Below are 21,006 nucleotides of genomic sequence, written 5' to 3' on the forward strand. Positions count from 1 at the left end.
CACTCTTGTCACTACAAAGCCTGCCTCCCGCGGCCCTGCTGGTTCACTCTGGTCCCAAAGCGCAGCCCTGTGTGGCCGTGGGTGGCGTGTGGAGTCTTCCTCCCCCGGGGCTGGGAGTATGTGTGACTAACAGCACTGTCCACCTCACCTGCCCAGGGCTGAGTGCTGTGTGTCTGGTCACCCCCTCACACTAGGGGAATCCCCCCTCGCCGATGGAGTAGAGAGGAGATGGTTAAAGCAGAATTCCCCTCCGCTCCCCACGGGCAGGGAGAGCCCCTCCCTCCTCTGCTGCTCCCCAGCCAGTGACGCGCTGTCTCGTCCACGCGGGGAGCGGTCAGCGTCAGTGGCACCAGTGCAGCCCTGCCCCCTCTCCCGAGTCACCCAGGGGCTGGGAGCCAGCTGACGGCTCACTGCAGGATGTGGTGAGTGTGACACGGTCTGCTTTTCGTGGTGCCCTGGAAGCCCCCACTCAACAGCCTCTTCCAATGGGAGAAGCAGCTGAAAGGGGACAAGCGCCTTGCAGGACAGGACTGAGATGTGACAAGAGAGTGGCCACATTTAAGCTGCCCCCCCCCCCATTTTCTTCATTTGAAAACCTACCAGGCACATCAAATCTTCTGTCTGAAAGAGAAATTTCAAAAAAGGAATGAGGGGAAAGTAGAGGGAAATGGTGTGTTCAGGGTCACCTGCTGTCTCCCGCTCATTAGCCACTGAACAGGCAGTTGACAGCACGACTGCTTCCAAACTTCAGGGCCGTGCTTTCATTGTTAAAGGGCTGGTCACAGCCCCAGTTTGGAATTTGCCCCATTCAGACCGTTATCTGTTGTGTCAGCAGAGCTGTCAATTGCACTCATATTCATCATTGTGTTCCCCAGGCCTAATTGGGGAGACACAGAAGCACAGAAGCGCTGGGAATCCCGGACCAGGCGCCCCGCGCAGGCGTCCCGCTGCGGGACAACTGCGAGGGAAACGAAAACCACCCAGGTGGAGCTGTCATTGTTCCCTGTCAAGGGGCCCTCAGTGCCTCTTTCCTGGAGTGTCGGTTTGTGACCACACAGCTACTACTCCCGCTGTCAACGGAGGCCCGGAAAGCTCGTCACCCCCGGAGTGACGTGAGCCACCGCGTCTGTGACTGGCAGGTAATGGGACCTCACTGAGCGTTTTGTCGGGAGGGAGGAAAGAGGATTTCTCTTGCACACCACACAGCAAAGGCTGTTTTCTCCCCACCATCCCCTTCCCACTGCTGGACCCCTCACGGATGCTAGAATCACCTCTGTCGTCTACAGCCAGGGAGTCCGGGGCCTCCCGGGCCACAGGCACACATGTACAGTTAACTGCCATAGTCCGATCAGGGGCAGGTCACCACTGGCTAGCTCCCCTGGTCCCCGGGGGGGCCTCCCGTTCCCAGGCAACTCGTCTGTAGCGTCCCCGTGACGATGCGAAGCGCAGCAGGCGTGGGTGGGCGCGGGTGCCGCAGAGCAACCTTCAGACCTGACCTACTTCGTGACACACGCGGGCGGGGGCCCTCGGGTTCCGGTGGAATCAGCCCTGCAGGCCCCTCTTGTTTTCTCCTGACACACAAAAAATAGGTCGAAAAGGCTCTGGAGCTTCGCCTCCCGCTGCCTCAGCCCCACACTTGGTTTCCGTCTGTCCTTATTTCCTCCCTTCTTTGGAAAACTTTCGGGGTAAGGTCCCCTGTGACCCGTCTGGCAGTTTTGTTCTCGGCCAGCTCGGCTCTGCCCCACCCCCGGCTGTGTGTGGAGCCCTTGACACCAGCCAAGGGGACCCGCAGGGTCTCACCCGAGCACCCGGGGAGCTGCAGAGCCGAGCAGCTGGGTAAGACAGACACAGAAGTAAGGGGGCTGCGCTGACCGTCAGAAGAGGACTCATCCGAAGGGGCGCCACGTCCGGCGGCGAGCCGTCCGGGCAGCCCGCCTGCAGCAGGTGCTCGCACCGCGGCCGCAGCGCCCCTGGGAGTGAGGCCGGCCCCGGGGCAGCGCTGGGCGGAAGGGCCATCCCCCGCCGGGAGCCCTGCCCGGGGTTCCCGTTAGAAAACAGCGGCGTGGCCGCGCGGTCGGTGGGCGCCTGGACACAGGAGAGCGCCTCGGACGTGCGTCAGGGCCACCAGGAGAGCTGCTCCGCTGGGCAGCGAGCCTCAGACACAGGACACGCGGACACGTGCCTCCTGCCCCAAGGGCGCGCCCGCCGGGAGCCCTGCTAGACAGACCTGCGCCTCCAGGTCCAGCCGTCACTTTACAGGAGGCACGTGGGACGGAGAAACATGATAAATGACCTCTTCTGGGTGCAAAATCTAAAAGAAAGCAAAATTTAAACTGGGAGAAACTCTAAGGGGTAAATGAACTGTTGACGCAACAAACAGCCTGCAGAGCGAGAGCGATCGCTAGGTCAGCGCTGGGGAGCCTCGTGCGGATTTTGACGCAACACACTATAAAAGTACCATTTATGAGACAATTGGAGACCCTGGAACACTGCCTCCATGTTGATGGTCTTGCTGCTGAGAACAGACTCGTTCTGCTCACCGCATGACAGGCCAGCAAATCGGGAGACGAGGTGCTGGGGCAAGGAATAGCGACTTTCTTCGGAAAGCCGGCAGACCCAGAGGACGGCAGACGAATGTCTTGGCGAACCATCCTGCTCCAGTCAGAACACAGGCTCCTTTTTTTCCAAAAACCGGGATGGGGTGTGACTGGTTGTTGCAAACTTCTCGCTGCAGGAATCCTTTGTTCATGCAGCCGTCCACGTGGGCCAGGTCATGGTGCCCCTGTAAAACCTCCAACAAAACAAACGTTATTCTCTATTCTCCAACTTTTCATCTTTACATACGTGCAAAAGTGTTAACATCCTTAAAGGTCAGAGCCCCGAGAACAGGCTCTCCTGTAAATTGCAGGCTAACGGCAGCATTCTTTTACAAAAGGTGCAGAGCGAGCAGGACTAAGCCTGGAAAACAGGGCGCAGGGTTAGAGCCAAAGAAGCAGATCAATATGGAGTCAGATTTGTTCTTTTCTGTTACAGTATTAAGGGATTACGGCTAAACTTTTTAGTTTGATAATGGTACTTTTGTAATGTCTTTTAAAAATAGTCTTTACATTTTAAACATGCATGTATCTCTGTACACTTACACACAATTACATGGAAACCCATGCACTTTCACGTTCAGTCTCAAGTGCTCTCTTCACACACTCAGACACACTCTGACACACAGTTCCTTTCACATGCACACTCACACACAGGCATTCTCACACACATGCACACACCTCCTCATACACACATACGCACACACACTCATGCACTGACCCAGCTGAATGCACTCACACACATTCACACAACTCACACGCTCACGTACACACACTTTCACACACTACTATACCTTCAGACACACTCACAGCCCTCTTGCACATAGATACACTCACACTCACTCACATATATGCACTCCAACACCCACACGCTCACACATGTGCACACAGCACACTTACTCCCTCACACACACACCCCCTCACACACAAACATGAAGACTCTCACGCCCACACAGCCTCCCCCTCCCGCTGACCCCAGTTCCCGCCCCAGCCGTCTCCTGTGTCCAAGGTCGAAGTGGCAGGAAACGGCCCTCCATCACAGACGTGAAGACCAGGCCGGGAGGTCCCCAGGGTCCCTGCTGGGGAGCTGCCAGCCAGACCCGCAGCCCGGCCCCTGACCCCGGGCCAGGGCTCCTCCTCCGCAGCTTCTCCTCGTCCGTCTGGCCAGGCTGCAGATCCTAAAGGAAACTTGAAGAAAAGGAAATGACCGTCCATCCGGTTGAACCCGCCTGCTGGCCTTTTTGGCTGCTCCTAATCCCACCTTCCGGTCTCAGATTTTGCCCCCTGGGGTTTCTGCCTTTGTGCTCAGTATTTTCTGCACAGTGACCTGAGTTTCATCACGTCAGGTTCAGAGCGCTCTGGCCGCAGATACTAGAGGAGAAACAGAGTGGAAAAAAAAACACACAGGGCCTGGGAATGACTGTGGAGTAATTAAAAGATAGTCCACTCAGACATAGAAAACAGACTTGCGGTGGCCGGGGCAGGCGGCTGGGGAGGGGGAGCTGGGAGATCGAGATTTGCAGATACTGACTGGTATTTATACAATAGATAAACAAGTGTATACTGTACAGCACAGGGAACGATATTTACTATCTTGTAGTAGCTCATGGTGAAAAGGAATAGGAATATGAATATATGTACGTCCATGTATGACTGAAGCATTGAGCTGTGCACCAGAAGCTGGCACAGCACTGTGGACTACACCTAAACTAAAAAAAAAAAAAAAAAAAAAGATAGTCCCAAACCGCTGAAAATGAGAATCAGAGAAAGACACAGGGAGAGAGCAGAAAACAGGAGCATTGGTAGTCTTGCCCAGAATCTCCAGGAAGAAGAAAAGGAAAACGGAAAACGAGCACATAAGCCATGAAAGCAGGGCTCTCCCGTCGGCACCACTGCAGTAAAACCCATCCCTTGAATCAAAAAGCCCAAAGATTTCCGCAGTGTTTCGCTGGCTGTATTTTTTTTAGCATTTTTTTATTGAGTTGTAGTCAGTTCACAACGTTGTGTCAAATTCCAGTGCAGAGCACAACTTCTCAGTTATTCATGAACATACATACATCGTCATATTTTTTCGCTGTAAGCCGCCACCAGACCTTGTATATATGTCCCTGTGCTGTACAGCATAATCTTGTTTATCTATTCTGCATGTGCCTGTCAGTGTCTACAAATTGTGAACTCCCAGTCTGCACTGCATGCACACACACATACACTTGCACACGTGCGCGCGCACTCACCCACCGTAGGCGACCTCATGAAGGAGGAATCACAACGACTGCCAAGGGTGGACGCCGGGTCTGAGAAGACTGACACACCAGACAGCCTGGGCCCCGGTCCCGCCTTGTGCCCTTTCTTGTCTACGTATTCCTCTGCACTTCCTCAGGGCTCTTGTTTCCTGCCCACTTCTTGTCTTCTAAACATGAGATGGTCCCAGTCTTCAGATCTCTGCTCTGATCTGACCTGGGGCATTCTTGCTTTTTCGTCCTGCTGTACCAGGAGGGGCGGGTCCTCCCAGTCAGCCCCAAGGACGTCGTTCCTGACAATGGCTGCAAGTGAATGGAAGACAAAACAGGCAGATCCCATAAAAGGGGGATAAAATGGAAAGTGTGGTACACGTGCTGTGTTTTTCATGAGAGACCACCGTGAATCATGATGCTAAAATTCACACGGATACACATGTATGTGCGGTGCGTGTGCATGTAGTGTGTACTTATGTTACGTGTGCTGTCACACATAGCTACTTTTCCAAAGGCACATGCGGAACACATGGCTTCATGTGGCTTGCTCCCCTGCCTTCCCCTATGCCCCCTACATTGGCGGCTGACCTGGGTCCCTCCTTGGCCACACCAGGTAGACAGGACACAGCAGTGTGGAAGGTGACCCAGGTGACATTCAGACTACCCGCAGTCTCCCTCGACAGAACAGCACCACGGGGATGTCACCCAAACAGGACGCACTAGGAAGCAGCTCCCAGACCCACGACGAAAGGCCTGTAAGGAAGACACTGTAGACTAGCTTGGCATCTGAATCCGCGGTGCACCACAGGGTCATTGCAGACCCCAGCCCTGCTTCCACATACGATCTGATTTTCTGGCCTGATTTGAATACCCATAGCCACTCCCGTCGTGAGTCAGAACTCTGCTCACCGCCTGTCCGAGAGCCATGGGTCCGCAAAGGGTCCAGAGAGAGCAGTATGAAGCCTTTTTTCACTTGCCTCTTGGCCTTTTTTCATGGACGTAGTTTTGATTTGCTTTTCTCTGATGATTAGCAAAAGATGAGACTGGCAAGGGCTTATCTTCCAGAATGTATAAACAGCTCACACAACTTAATAAGAAAAAAACAAACAAACTGCTTGTCTGGATCTTTGGCCCTCTCTGCCTGGGGCTGTAAATAAGTCTCAGTCCCACCTGTGAAGTCGCAGGGCCGCTGGGTGTGGACTCGGCTCTCAGCCCCAATCCCACACAGCGGTGATGGCTGTGCCCACGCCCCACCTCCCTTCTCGTGAGAGCACATCAGCAACGGAGCCAAGGGGAGAACAGCTATGGCGTGGCTGGCTGGTGCCCCTCCTCTGCACACACCCCCACCAAAAGTGGTGCTTTTTTTATGAGGCCCCCAGGATGTCTGTTCCACAACCCCCCAGCCAGAGCTCACCCCTTTCTCCAGGCCCCCGAGGCTGTCCCTGTGCACTGGGCCCCAGCCCTCTGCCGGGCTCCTCACCGATGCCCAGCGCCGGTCCTGGCTCAGCCCTGCCGGCTTGCATCCAGGGCCGGGGATCGCAGGGGCCCTCTGTGCCACTTTCCTTTGGTTCTGTCCACTAAGCAGTTGCTACTTTCTCCTTGGAGCTTCGGAAGCTCCGCTTCTGTCCCCACTGGCCCCCCAGCGGGAGAGTGGGCACCCCGGCACGAGGGTGCCTTCCTAGGCCACTTTCTCCCTGCATGACCGGCCCCACACTGATTTTTTTTTTCTCTTACTGGATTTTGTGAGAATCCTTCTGCATTCTGAAACAAGAGACACTCTACCAGCTTCACCAGGTGCTCTGTGTGGTTCAGTGGGTTTGTAGATGCAATTCTTGCTGTATCTGTGTGAGAGAGTGAGCTGGGAGTCTCTCTGCTCTGCCATCTGGGCTCAACCCCCCTCTACCATTTTCTTGACTTGGAAAAAAATCTGTATTTTCTGGATATGAGACTTTGTCAGCTGTAGATGTTGCAAATATCTCTAAATCTGTGGTTGGCCTTTTAAACCCCTTAATGGTGTTTTTTAGTAACAGATATTTTTCATTGTCAGGTAGTCCAATTTAGCAATATTTTTCTTTTATGGATAGTGTTTTGTGTGACCTTTTAAAAAATCCTTTGCCTAGCACAAGATCCTAAAGTTTTTCTCCTATATTGTCTTCTAGAATCTTTTTTGTTTATATTTCCTTATTTACGTGTATCAAGTGCGCACCTGGAACTGAGTTTAGGAACATAGTGTATAGATGTATGTTTGATTGACCCAGCAATATTTCTTTAAATGGTCATATTTCCCACTATTCTGGGGTGCCACCTTGTCATAAATCAAGTATTCATATAAGTATTTTGTTTCTAGACTCCATATTCTGATCAACTGGTACACGTGTCTATTCTTTATTCATTGGAACTCTTTCTTAATTATTGTAGCTTTACAATAAGTCTTGTTTTGGGGTCGTGTAAGTTTTTCCATGTTGATATCTTTTTTCAAGTTTACTGACTGTTTTCCTCTATTCATTTTCATGTAAATGTCAGATAAGATTGTCAATTTCCACAAATCATTGTGCTAGGATTTTGATTAGTATTGTATTTAATCTATAAATAAATTTTGGGAGATGTAAATCTTTATAATGTTTATTTTCTAATCCATGAATATGGTATGTCTCTCCATTTATTTAGCTTCTTTATTAATTTCTCTCAATAGTGTTTTGTAGTCCTCTGTGTAGGGGGTTAGCATAATTCTGTTAGATTTACTCCTGTGTAATGCTCTTACTAGTGTTATCTTTAACATTTTTCCTTTTTCTATGAAGATATAATTTACATGTGTCATTCACCCATATGATTGTCCAGTTCTGTGAGTTTGGACAAATACAAGGTCATCAAATTCAATATACATAAAGGCGCCTCAACCAAAAAATTCCCCTGAGACCTGCTGCAGTCAACCCCTTCCACTTCCCCAGCCCTTGACAACCACTCATATTTTTACTGCCTGCATGATTCTGTCCTTTCCGGAATGTCATATAATTGGAACTACACAATATGTAATCTTTGAGAATGGCTTTGTTCACGTCACATATTTGGAATTTATCCAGCCTGCTGCATGTGTCAGTGGTCTGTATTATTGGTGAGCCATGTCCTATTGCACCACAGTTTGCTTATTCACTCACCGCTTGAAGGACATTTGAGTTGCTTTCAGATTTAGATTGTGAACAAAGCCACTGTAACATCTGAATAAAGGTTTTTATGTGAACATAAATTACCGTTCTGCACGGGCAAACACCTAGTAGTGGAATTGCAGGGTTGTATGACAAATATATGTGTAACTTCATGAGAAAAAACGAAGTTTTTCCAAGTAGCCATACCATTTTTCATTTTCACAAACAACACATGAGAGTTGTAGCTGATCTACATTGTCACCAGGGCTTGGTGTCGTCATTTTTCTTTATAAAAATATTTTAGCCATTTAATAGCCAAGTGGTATCTCCTTGTGGTTTCGCTTTGCATTTCCCTAATGACTCATGACGCTGAAACTCTTCCTGTGTGCTTTTCCCACTTGTGGTATCTTTTGCCATTTGTTCTTTCATTTACTTAACAGTGACTTCTAAAGAGGAAGCATGGATCATGGATTATGCTTCTTGTATTTTGAGGCTCCGTTGTTTTTTGTGCACACGTTTAAAGTTGTAATGTCTTTCTTTTATTTTTATGTAATGCCCCTCTTTGTCTTTATTTTCTTTGCTCTGGAGTCTACATTATTGCATATTAGTAGAGCCATTCATGTCTTTTTTTTAATTGATATTCTCATGGTACATCTTTCTCCATTCTTTTCCTGTCAACCTACCTATATTGTTGAATTTGATGTGCATTTCTCATAAACAGCACATAGTTAGGTCATGTTTAAACTTACTCTTCCAGTCTTGCCTTTTAATTTTAACTGCTCTGAATAGCAGGGTCTGATGGAGCTCTTTGCAGTGGAATGTCGAGTGTCCACCAGTGAGGCTGCCGTGGCGTTTACAGGAAATGCCAAGGCTCCCTCGAGCTGATTAGTGCCATTTATAATCTGGCTCAGAAATGCAACCTAACAATCTCCATCTGCTCTAGATTTGGGGCTGCAAGCTTGAAATGTCATGGTAACGACCTCCTTGTGCAGCCCCCAGCCCCCTGCCTGTGTGCTGGTCTCTCTCTGAGTGGAATTTCCCCAGCACCACCAGATGGGATTCACCTTTTTGCCTTTAGTTTCCCAGGGAATGGAGCATGGGATGAATCAACACAGATTTCGTCCTGAATCTGGAACTCATTGTATACGATCAGCTCTCTGCTGCTTAACCCTTGAGGGCTGGTTCACATAGAGTGGCAGTCCAAGGCCAACACTATGAAGAGGCTTCTGAAGACTTGCAAGGGCACCAAGGAAAGAGGGACTCACCACTTAATTTACACACTCCCTTCTAGGCAGGCAATTCTCCAATGAAGAAATGCAAATGGCCAACAGGCACATGAAAAAATGCTCAATATCACTAATTAGCAGAGAAATGCAAATCAAAACTACAAAGAGGTATTACCTCACACCAGTCAGAAAGGCCATCATTCAAAAGTCCACAAATGACAAATGCTGGAGAGGCTGTGGAGAAAAGGGAACCCTCCTGCACTGCTGGTGGGAATGTACTTTGGTGCAGCCACTGTGGGAACCAGTATGGAGGTTCCTCAAAAGACTAGGAATAGACTTACCACGTGACCCAGGAATCCCGCTCCTGGGCGTATATCCAGAAGGAACCCTACTTCAAAATGACACCTGCACCCCAATATTCATAGCAGCACTATTTACAACAGCCAAGATATGGAGACAGCCTAAATGTCCATCAACAGATGACTGGATAAAGAAGATGTGGTATATTTATACAATGGAATACTATTCAGCCATTAAAATGACAATATAATGCCACTTGCAGCAACATGGATGTCCCTGGAGAATGTCCCTCTAAGCGAAGTAAGCCAGAAAGAGAAAGAAAAATATCATATGAGATCACTCATATGTGGAATCTAAAAAAAAATAAAAGAACATAAATAGAAAACAGAAACAGACTCATAGACATAGATACAAACTTGTGGTTGCCAGGGGGAGGGAGTTGGGAAGGGGCAGACTGGGAGTTTGAAATTCGTAGATACTGACAGGCTTATGCAGAATAGATAAACAAGATTACACTGTACAGCACAGGGACATATATACAAGATCTGGTGGTAGCTCACAGCGAAAAAGAATGTGATAATGAACATATGTATGTTCATGTGTGACTGAGGAATTGTGCTCCACACTGGAAACTGACACAACACTGTAAACTGACTATAATAATAAAAAATTTTAAAAACACAAGACGTGACATGCACTGCTGAGGATATAGAGAATAGAGAACTCCTGTGCACTGTTAGTGGGAGTTTAATTTGGTGTATCCACTGAAAAAAAATTTACACACTCCCTTCAAGGCCCCATTAAGTGTCCCTGATCTTTGAAGGCTTTCCTGCCCAGATTCCACCAAAATCACCTCTCCCTTCTCTAAGGTGTTGCAGTATTCATCCATACCTCTGGTTTTGGAAGATATTTTTTAATTAAGAATCATTCATTCTAATCATTTTTTAGAAGTCTTATATCCCAGTCTTTTCAGCAGATGGTGTTGGACCAGTCATTGGACACCCATGGGTCAGAAAAAATAAACTTTGATCTAAACCTCACACCTGATACACACCTTAACTCACAATGGATAACATGTTTACATATAAAACATAAAGCCATAAAATTTAGAAGAAAACACAGGAGAAAATCTTCAGGGACCAGGGGTGGTGCCTGGACATACATGACACCAAAAGCACACTGCATCAAAGAAAACAATCACTAAGTTGAGCATGCTGCATGAAAAAGGAAAAACCACTAAGCTGGACCTTATCAACATGAAGGTCTCTTGGTCCAAGAAAGCGCAGGTGAAGAGGATGAAAGGCAACCCACAGACTGGGACAGACTGCTGGAAAGCACACAGCCGACAAGGGACTGGTACACAGAGAATGTATAGAACTCTTACAGCTCAGCAGTGAAAACAAAAGCAAGCAATCCAATTAGAAAATGGGCAAAAGTCATGAACAGACACTCCACCGAGGAGGATCCAGACCATAAACAAGCATGTAATTCTATACAGATATAACCTATAAATATATCTAATATATTATACCTAGTGTATCTTATATAATATACATACAAATATATACATTCATACATCACCTATTGCGTATGTAGTATATGTATTTATACATATGTCATCTATTACAACAACTAGAATAACAGTAACAACACCAAGTGCAGACAAGGGTGGGGAGAACCTGGGCCTCTTGCACGCTGCTGGTGTGAATGTAACATGGTGCGTTCACCCTGCAAACGTAGGGCAGTGTCTTAAAAACCTAAGCATACACTTCCCACACAGTCCAGCCATCCCACTTCTGAGCATTGATCCCAGAGAAATAAAAACGTCTGCACAGGAACCTCTACACAGGTGTTCACAGCAGCTGCGTTTGTGATCGCCGAAAACCAGAAGCAACCTCAAAGGGTAACCTGTGAACAGTCACCAGCTGCCGATGCCATGGACTCAGCAGTGAGAAGAACTGAACGGTTGGTGCACAACGCAGAGGGATCGCAAGGGCATCACGCTGAGCAGAAGGTCAATACGGCATCACACTGCTTACAAGACATTTCAAAACGACACAGCCATAGAGACGGAGAACAGGTTAGAGGTGTCTGGTGTGGGGAGGGTCTGTGAGTGGGAAAGGGGTGGGTGTGACCACAAGGTCTCAGGTCTGTGGTGACAGAACAGCTGGCACCTTGATGGAGCTGGTGGCTGCAGGAATCTACACAGGTGACAAGATGACTCAGCTCTCCATCCCTGGGCTTCACGGTAGGACCTTGCTGTTCATCTATTTTATGTACAGTAGTCTGTCTCTGCAGATCCCAAACTCCCAGTGTATCTTTCCACCCACCCCTTTCCTCCTCTGGCAACCACGAGTTTGTTTTCTATGTCTGTGAGTCTGTTTCTGTTTTATAAATAAGTTCATTTGTCTTATTTTTTAAGATTTCATGTATAATTTTTCTTTCTCTTTCTGGCTTATTTCACTTAGTATGACGATCTCCAGGTCCATCCATGGCGTTATTTTATCCTTTTTATGGCTGAGTAGTATTTCATTGTATAAATATACCACAACGTCTTTATCCAGTCATCTGTTAGTGGACATTTAGGTTGCTCCCATGTCTTGGATGTTGCTGTGTACAATGCTGCTGTGAACACTGGGGTGCAGGTGTCTTTTCTAATTAGAGTCCCCTCCAGACATGTGCCCAGGGGTGGGGCTGCTGGATCATGAGGTGGGTCTGCTTTGTGGGCATCAGTCTTGGTCTGCCTGCCACTGCGAAGTCTCTGTCTAGGCTGCTTGCCACAAGAGGTCCCTAGGCCCTTACTCCCCAGAAAGCAGAATAAATCTCCATCCCTCCAAGCTTGCAGAGGTGCTGGGGTCCCCGGATATGACGGGTTCATTGACCCATTGCAGCAGATTCACAGACAGAAAAATGCTTCTGAGACTACAATACAGCAGGAAAGCAAAACAGAGAGCAGGACGTCGTGTTCTGCTTTCTGCGTCTTTGCACTAAGTTATATCTGACACCCAGAGTCGGATACAGGAGATGGAAACTGCAGAAGGGGAGCCACCATTGACTGGGCGTCCACCCTGCACCGTGCTTGCCGCTGAGGCTCTGTGCGCCCGCGTGCAGTCCTCTGGCCCGCTCTGCTGGGGAGGCACACCCTCCCTGACAGCCGTTTACAGACGCCAGCCCAGCACTCAGATGCAGGCGTGACCAACTCAGCTGGTGCCTGGTTACCCAGCCTCGAGGCGCAGGCTGCCTTGAGGAGAAATGCGTGGTAACAGCACCCACATGGCACCTGCAGACCAGCCCGTCTCCAGGCTGGAGTACGGCCCTGCGCTTGCACGTTCAACCCTCGCCCGGAGCCGGTGACGCTCTCACCAGGACTCTGCTCTCCATTTCCCAGCACGAGCCTCCAACAAAGGGGCCCTGTGCAGAGACACATCCACTTCACTCCTGTCGCAAGTCCTGGTTCCCAGGCGCTTCCGAGATCCCTTTTTCATGTTTCGATTCCGATCCCTGTGTGGGAATATTTCAACAGAGAGCTTGCAGGGAAAGCCTGGCCTATAATTATGAAAACCCAGAATGGAAATGTTTCCATTAATGCTGGTCCCAGATAAACCACCTACTCTTCTGGACGAACTTTATCAGGCAGAGGATGGGGTGGGCTAGAGGTGCAGCATGTTAGGGGGCGGGGCTTCCCACGCAAAGTCCCAGGCCCTGTTCACACCGAAGTCTGCTTTCCCTGCATGTAAACCCTCGCGCGCCGGCGGGCTGCAGGAGCTCGTGGACCTAGCTTCTGTCATCACTGAAGTCGAAGTGCAGCTTCAGCCTTCCTGCACATCAAAGGGTTTCCAACTGCCCCGCTCTGCTTCCAAAGCAGCCGCTCACAGAAGTGTTTACTGAAGAAGGAAAGTGAATCAGGAAACAGCTGTGCCAAAGGCCCCGCGCCGTGTCCCCGGAGGGTCACACTTGGCCATCTGTGTCTCCTCTCAGGGCCAATCTCTGTGGTTCTCAGAGAAGCAGCCCATTAACTCAGACAGCCGGGAAAACGATGGAAACCATATTAAAAAAAAAATTCTATGCAGTGTTTATGTTTCAGGATCCGGGGGGGACTTTTGAACGTTGACCTTGTTTTCCAAGCCATCTGAGCCCAAGGGCACGGGTGCTGGGAACTTGAGTGGGGTCTCCCTCTCACTACGCAGACCCCAGGCAGGTCCACGGGGGTGTGTGTGCTGACCTGGAGGGTGGCTGATGTGCATCATTTAATCGGTTTATAATTTAGGTGCTGTGACTAGCCGGTCCAGTTTCCTGCAGCACGGTTTCCCTGCAGTGTCACGGGATCTGGACATTCACGGCAGGCGTTTCTTTGCCTCACGTCAGCTAAAGCAGGTGGGACGGGGCTTCATCGGGACACTCTGGCCCTAGAAGGAGGCGCCACAAATGCCTCCCCTCACCTGGGAAGTGTGTCTCTTTTGCACAAGGCTCTTCATTCATCTCCCTCACTCTGAAGTTGCAGTCGAGGGGGGCTTCCCGTAAAGCAGAAACCACCACCCCTCTGATGAATCTGCTCTCTCCTGGCTCCGGTCAGCTTCTCCGCCTTAATTCTCACATGGACTGAGGTCCCTCTTCAAAATAAATAAATGCAGGACAGGATGCAGGTCATGGGGACTCTGGCTGAGCATGAAAAATAATGAACTTTTAAGGAAAGTCATACTTTCCCTTTCAAAGAAAATCAGTTTCACAGAAAGCTCCACCCACCATGTTTGATGTGGTAAGTTTCAAAGCTGCTTCAGAATCTCTTCACTTCTGTTTTGACTTTTGTGTGGAGAACTCTATCTGGGTTGCTTTCAGCACAGAAATGTATTTATTTAGTAAATGATGAACCTATTCAACACATTTCACCTCTTCACACCTAATGCTAATTTTTCAGATTTTTTTGCACTTTTTTTATTGAGTTATAGTCATTTTACAATTGTGTCAAATTCCAGTGTAGAGCACAATTTTTCAGTTACACATGAACATACATATATTCATTGTCACATTCTTTTTTTGCTGTGAGCTACCACAAGATCTTGTATATATTTCCCTGTGCTACACAGTATAATCTTGTTTATCTATTCTGCATAAGCCTGTCAGTATCTACAAATCTCGAACTCCCAGTCTGTTCCTTCCCACCCCCTCAGCAACCACAAGTTTATATCCTGTGTCTGTGAGTCTGTTTCTGTTTTCTATTTATGGTTTTGTTTTGTTTTTTTTAGATTCCACATGTGAGCGATCTCATGGTATTTTTCTTTCTCTTCCTGGCTTACTTCACTTAGGACATTCTCCAGGGACATCCATGTTGCTGCAAATGGCATTATGTTGTCATTTTTATGGCTGAATAGTATTCCATTGTACAAATATACCACACCTTCTTTATCCAGTCATCTGTTGATGGACATTTACACTGTTTCCATGTCTTGGCTATTGTAAATGGTGTTGCTATGAACATTGGGATGCATGTATCTTTTTGAATTAGAGATCCCTTTGGATATATGCCCAGGAGTGGGATTGCTGGATCATAGGGTAAGTCTATTTTCAGTGTTTTAAGGAATCTCCATTCTGTTTTCCATAATGGCTGCACCAAGCTACATTCTGTGTAGGAGGGTTCCCTTGAAAAGAGTTCTTAATGACAGAAAGATGTCATGTTCCAGGATTAAAAAAGTAAAGAGCAAAACAAAAATTAAATGTGCCTTACCTATGTCCATGAAAAAAGGCCAAGGTCACGTTGACTTCAGTAGGTTACACTCAAATGGACTAACGCTCCATCTTAAGGTCCACTGCTGTCAGCCTCTCAGAAAAGGTGGCAGGTGACCACAGCAGCCCGAACATGCTCTGGAGACAGGACGAGAGAGATCTGGAGGTGCAGACCTCTCAGGGTCCTTGCCCATCCACCAAGGCCCTCCCTGTCAAAAGCTGTCAGTAGCAACTGCATTCTTCCCAGTGGGTTTGCACCAGGAGAATCCAGCCTGAGATTAAATTAAGGCCTGAGAATTTCAGAATTCCAAAGAGAGAAGTCCTACATCCAAACACCCAAGGAAGAGCTCCAAGGATGTCCTTTCAGACAATTTTAATGGCCCTTTAATATGGGTCAGCCATTCCTCAGAAAGTTCCTCTCTCCAGTGACCTGTACTGGCAAGTGTGAAATGCACCATATATGTGATGCTTCCTCTGTGTGTGTGTGTGTGCGTGCACACGCGCACACAAGCATGTGTATCTGGTCAAGCTGCTACCTGCATTAGGTGCTGAGTGTGTAATGATGACGGGGACGAAGGTCCAGCCTTTGAGGACCCAGAGTGGACACCATCAGACATAATCGGCCCGATGTTACTGTGATGTGGGGGAAACAGGCGAGTGGCCCAGGACAACATTCAGGAGGGCATGTCTTCAGTGCTCCTTCCTACCGAGGAGCTGAGAGAGCCGAGCAGAGGCTGACAGCAGTGGACCTTAATGCAGTGCGTTAGTCAGTTTGCATGTAATCTACTGAAGTCAACACAACCTTGGCCTTTTCTCACGGATGTAGATAAAGCACATTTAATTTCTAAATTTCCAAATGAAAACAGGAAGAGATTAATGGAAGAATAATTACTTAGACTTTTTTTTTTTTTAATTTCAGGTACTCTAGGAGAGGGGTGGTAAATATTTTCTGCCACTTTTCATCCTGATTTTTCCGGTTTTCTACTGCTGTACAACTAACCACTCCCGAAACTACTAGCTTGAAGCACTGAGGGTTTTTTCACTCCCAAATGTGCACTGTGAGCAGGGCCGCTTGTATGCTTCACTTGCTTTGGCTGGGGCTGCTGGAATCATCTGCCAGCTTCTCCTTCCCTGCCTGGGGGTGAAGTCGGCTGGGAGGGGCCGGAGCTGCAGGTTAGAATGCCTACACCTCACGTGCCATGGGCTTCCTCAGACAGTGGCGGCTGGGTTCCACGTGCGAGTGTTCCAAAGTCACTTTGTTTGTCAGAGGCAAGTCGCTAAGGCCAGCACACCTTTCACTGAGAGGAAGGCAAAGGATTTGTGAACACGTCAAAATCACCACGATGCCCCTGTCAAATATTGCTAACTAATAATGGTGGAGTCTGCATCCCGCATCAGAATCCTTTCAATGCGGCGTTCCAGTCACTGCGGGCCACTTGCCGGCATCAGCTCTGAAACTGAGCCCACCTGGCACCCTCACGCTAGGCCCGTAACCCAGCCCCGGATCAGGGATGCCCAGTAATGACTCTTTCTGAGTCCATAATAAAGCTCGAAAATATGGACAATGCATTAGTTTTTCACAAAGACAAATGTATGTGTTTAAAGATTGTTCATCCATTTGTTTGTTCAACAAAACAGAAACAGACTCACAGACACAGTAAACAATCTTACGGTTACTGAGGGGAGAAGGGGGCTGGAAGGGATAAATTGGGAGTTCGAGATTTGCAAATACTAACTATTATACATAAAAATAGATAAAAGCAAATTTCTTCTGTATAACACAGGGAACTGCATTCAGTAACTTGCAGTAACATTTAACAAAAAAGAACATGAAAACAAATATACGTATGTCTATGTATGACTGAAACATTATGCTGTAACCAGAAATTGACACATTGTAACTGACTATACATCAATTAAAAAATTTTTAAACAAAGATTGTTCATCTCTCTGCGATTACATGCTTCCTGCATTTCAGAGTGTTAATCTGTCCTTCCTCTTAGGAATAGATGATGATCATAAATAGCTGGTTTGTTATTTAAACCTCCTTTTAAATATTATTGTTCCATGTTCACTAAACTTATCTTTATCTGATAATCACTTCACAATATATGTAAGCCACACCATTAAGTTGCACACCTTAAACTGATAACGGTGCTATATGTCAACTCTATCTCAATAAAACTGAAAAAAGAGTATTGCTGATCCGTGAAACTCAAAAGTTGTGATCCACTGCCCTAGATTGCTGATTGGTGGTTAAAATGTTTCTGTTGTAAAACCTGTTCGGAGTCTCCGACACAAAGCCTCGCACCTCTCGGCCAGGGTGCCTTTTAAGATCCCCCTCCACATCCTTTGGCTTCACCGTTTCCTGCCTGCGTTTCTGGATGAAGCCTTGGGTTTACTTTTCTTTCTCTCTTTCCCACCTCTCCCTGGGCTGTCTTGTAGGCTGAGCGAGTGGGACAACCTTGATAGGTGATGCACATGTGCTTTGGGCACAATTAGAAGGTCTGTTCTCTGGTAAAGACTCTGAACACTCAGGTCTGGGCGCCCCACTCTCAGAAATCTCCCCTGGCTTGTCAACCCAACCAGTGGAGAAATGAGGGCCTAGTAAAATTAGGACGCGATCTATGCATCAGAGTTGATCAAAATGACTTGGAGAGGATATTAAATGTGGAAGGCACAACAGCATGTTACTTTGACAAACAAATTATAAAACTGGCAGGTTCTAGATACAAAATGACTTTCGCCAGCATCCTTTCCCGTCACCTCTCTCTCGGTCAGTCAGAGCAGTAACTGACCCAACGTTGTAACATACAGATGGGGTCCAAATTAATGAAGGAAATACTGAGGCTGCATTTAACGCAAGCCTTGGACATTTTAGAAAGGCCAGAGTATAGAGAATTTTGAGAATTACAGAGAAGAGAGACGGACAAAGGCAGAGGAAGGACGAGGAGGAAAGGCAACGCGATCTCGTGAGAGAGCTCTACCCACTGAAAGGCAGCTTCTACTGCAGCTGCAGGTTTGGTTCTGGGGAAGACAGAGCTGGGACGGAGGCTCTGGGTGCCCCTCCCCTGGGAACAAGGGCTGCCCCAATCTCGTTTTATTTCTAATCCTTCATCTTCAGCACAAGGCTTTACAGAAAGGGCACAAGAGAAGCACCAATCCTGGCAATTACAGGGGAGCCTCCTTCCCACCCTGTCACCCCCACACAACAGGGCAAACACCACCAAGCCCACATCCCACAGGTGGGGCATCCTGACAACCTCCCTGTGTGGGAGCCATCCCTGAGAAGAGCACAGGGCCCCTTCCAGCTCTTAGATTTCACACCACACGTGAAGGTTCCTTGTTTCGCGACCTGAGAAGCGCGACGCTGAGCTGTGGAGCCAGCCTCACTGCCGCCAGCAGAAGGGGTACTGGGTGGGGGGCGGGGGTGCTTACACTAGACAATCGAGCTGACCTCATGGCCTTCAGCTTCCTCCCCTTAAACTAAGGGATGGGTGTCCAAGGTGTTTCCAGCTTGGATTCTCGAGAACACCTCACTTGTCTTCACTTACGTGGTGTCTGGCAAAGATTACAGGATCCGTCCATCACTACCTGGCGTAACACCTGCTTCAAGGCTGCTCGTCCAGCAAATACCTTCGTACAAACCAGTGTCTTGTCATGATGTTCCATGAAAATCATTGCTTGTTTTGTTGAAGAAAAGCGTGTCAGAGAGTTGCAGAACTCATGTTTTTTTAAGCCAGCAGGCCCAGAAGACCTAACACTCCGAGCTCTGGACCCCGTCTGTATGTTTACACAGGCCTTTATAGGCTGCCAGTTTTACACTTTGCAACATCATATGCAAATAAAGTACAACAGAAGTTGACCAACCAGGAACAAGCTTTGTAGAACTAGACCAATCAGGAGTGAGAGAAATAACCAATCAGGAGTGAGCTCCATGCAAATGAAGTACTACAAATGGACCAATCAGGAGTGAGCTCAGGGAACCAATAGAATTTTAGGGGTAAGCCGTGTCAGAGGCAAAAAGTGAGAGAGAGTCCCTGGGCCGGGGAACCGGATGGCGGCAGCACGAGAGTAGTGGCCCAGCTTGGGGTCCTGCAGGTCTTTTTATGGGGCTTCCCGCCTCAGTTAAACTTAAAGAAAAAAAAAAAGGCACGACTTGTGCCTGCCTCTGCCTGCCAGGAGGGGTCCCTGAGCGCTCCTCCCCGTGGGCACAGCCCGCCGGCCCCACCACCTCTGCTTTGCTCCTTCGCGGCTTCCCCGTGTGGGCCGGCGGGCGGATGCTCCAAGGCACGTTAGGCCCCGCGGCTCCCCCTTCCCGTGCAGACAGTCGCGGGAGGAGCCCGGCGTGTTTATTTTAAGAGTTGCTTTAAGAGGACGCGGGCCCTCTCCGCTAGCTCACGGAGGATGCGTGTCACGGAGAGGAGTGAGCCCGCCAGCAGCTGCCCTCCGGCCGCATAAGTGCTGATTTGCGCGCGAGGCAGCCGCTTTGGGAGGAGCCGAAAACCCTGTCCCTACACAGAAATTACACGTAGCCAAAACCAGACGCTCCCTTCCTCGGAGATCCGGGCAAAGCTACAGAGAACGGAGCGAGGCCCGTGTAATTGCCTCCGGCGTGTAACCACAGCTGCTCATCAGAGAAGCGGGCGGCCCGCCCCGCCTGGCCCTCAGACCAGGCCCCCGGGCGGGCGGGCGGGGGGACCGCGACCCCGCAGCGGGGACGGGGGGCGTGTGTGGGGGGAAGCGGCTCTGCCCCTCCGCCCCGGCAGGGAGCGGGGAGAAGCCGTTCCTTCTGCCGCTTCTCTGGGCCAGGTGTGGCGAGCAGGGGCGCAGAGCGGAGGGGCAAGCGCCCGGGAGGAAGCTCCCCCGACCGGCGGGCCGCTCGCTGTGTGTCTTGGTTGTGGGGGGACAGGGAAGATTCGTGGGGTTCTGCTCCTCTTAAAAAGCAAAACACACGCGGGGCCGTGGCCAGCAGTGCCGGTGCTGCGGGCCTGGGGGACGTGAGGACAAAGGACGCCTGCCCGGGGCAGCGCCGGAAGGACCCCTGTTCTCCCCTCCCTCCTTCACTGTGGCGTGAGGGACTTGGCTTTTAGGAGAGTCGGTCCTTCGGTTAGATCGCTTGGGAAAACTGGTTCCAGGAACACTTTAATAGTTGTGCCTAGAGAAGAGACAGACTTGTTCTGGACTTGTTTTGGGTGTTGGGAAAAGAATGAAGCAGAACTGAGAGAAAACAAAACAAACCTCGCAAACCCCAAGTCAGTCCAGGGACTACAGCGGGGCCTCGAGGCCGTCTGTGTCCCTGCAAACCTCTTCCGGCCTCTCAGTTAGGGTGCATCTCACACTGCACTCTGTAATCCTCCTGAGAATGTATCTCCCTGCCCACTGAGTAATTGTGCCTGACTTAATGTGCGTCTCCCACTCTGCAACTGGGCGCGAGAGTCAGCCCCGTGTCTCACTAGTTTGCTGCTGGATTCCCTGTGCCTAGAATGGTGCTCTGTATGTGGAAAGAGCTCACACTCACTGAATAAGTAGATGGAATAAGCACGGGTGGTTGGATGGATGAGTGGATAGTTGGATGGATGGGTGGACAAGTGAATGATTGAATGGTTGGATGGATGGATGGAAAGGTGGACGAGCGGACGAGTGAATGGTTGAATGGATAGATGGATGGATGGATAAATAGATGGAAGGATGGATGGGTGGATGGATGAATGGATGGAAAAATGGATGAGTGAATGGTTGAATGGATAGATGGATGGGTGGGTGGATGGATGGATAAGCCCACAGG

The 21,006-nt window shown here is 49.0% G+C and overlaps 1 long non-coding RNA gene across 1 annotated transcript; it reads left to right on the forward strand.

The window, feature by feature from the left end:
- Positions 1 to 489: 489 nt before the first annotated feature.
- Positions 490 to 13,562, forward strand: LOC140690570 (uncharacterized). The gene is made up of 2 exons (XR_012065874.1): positions 490 to 1,139; positions 13,260 to 13,562. It is a non-coding gene; the product is annotated as an uncharacterized lncRNA (long non-coding RNA).
- The last annotated feature ends 7,444 nt before the right edge of the window (positions 13,563 to 21,006 follow it).

This window comes from Vicugna pacos, chromosome 31 (assembly GCF_048564905.1).
Source record: "Vicugna pacos chromosome 31, VicPac4, whole genome shotgun sequence".
Taxonomy (NCBI): domain Eukaryota; kingdom Metazoa; phylum Chordata; class Mammalia; order Artiodactyla; family Camelidae; genus Vicugna; species Vicugna pacos.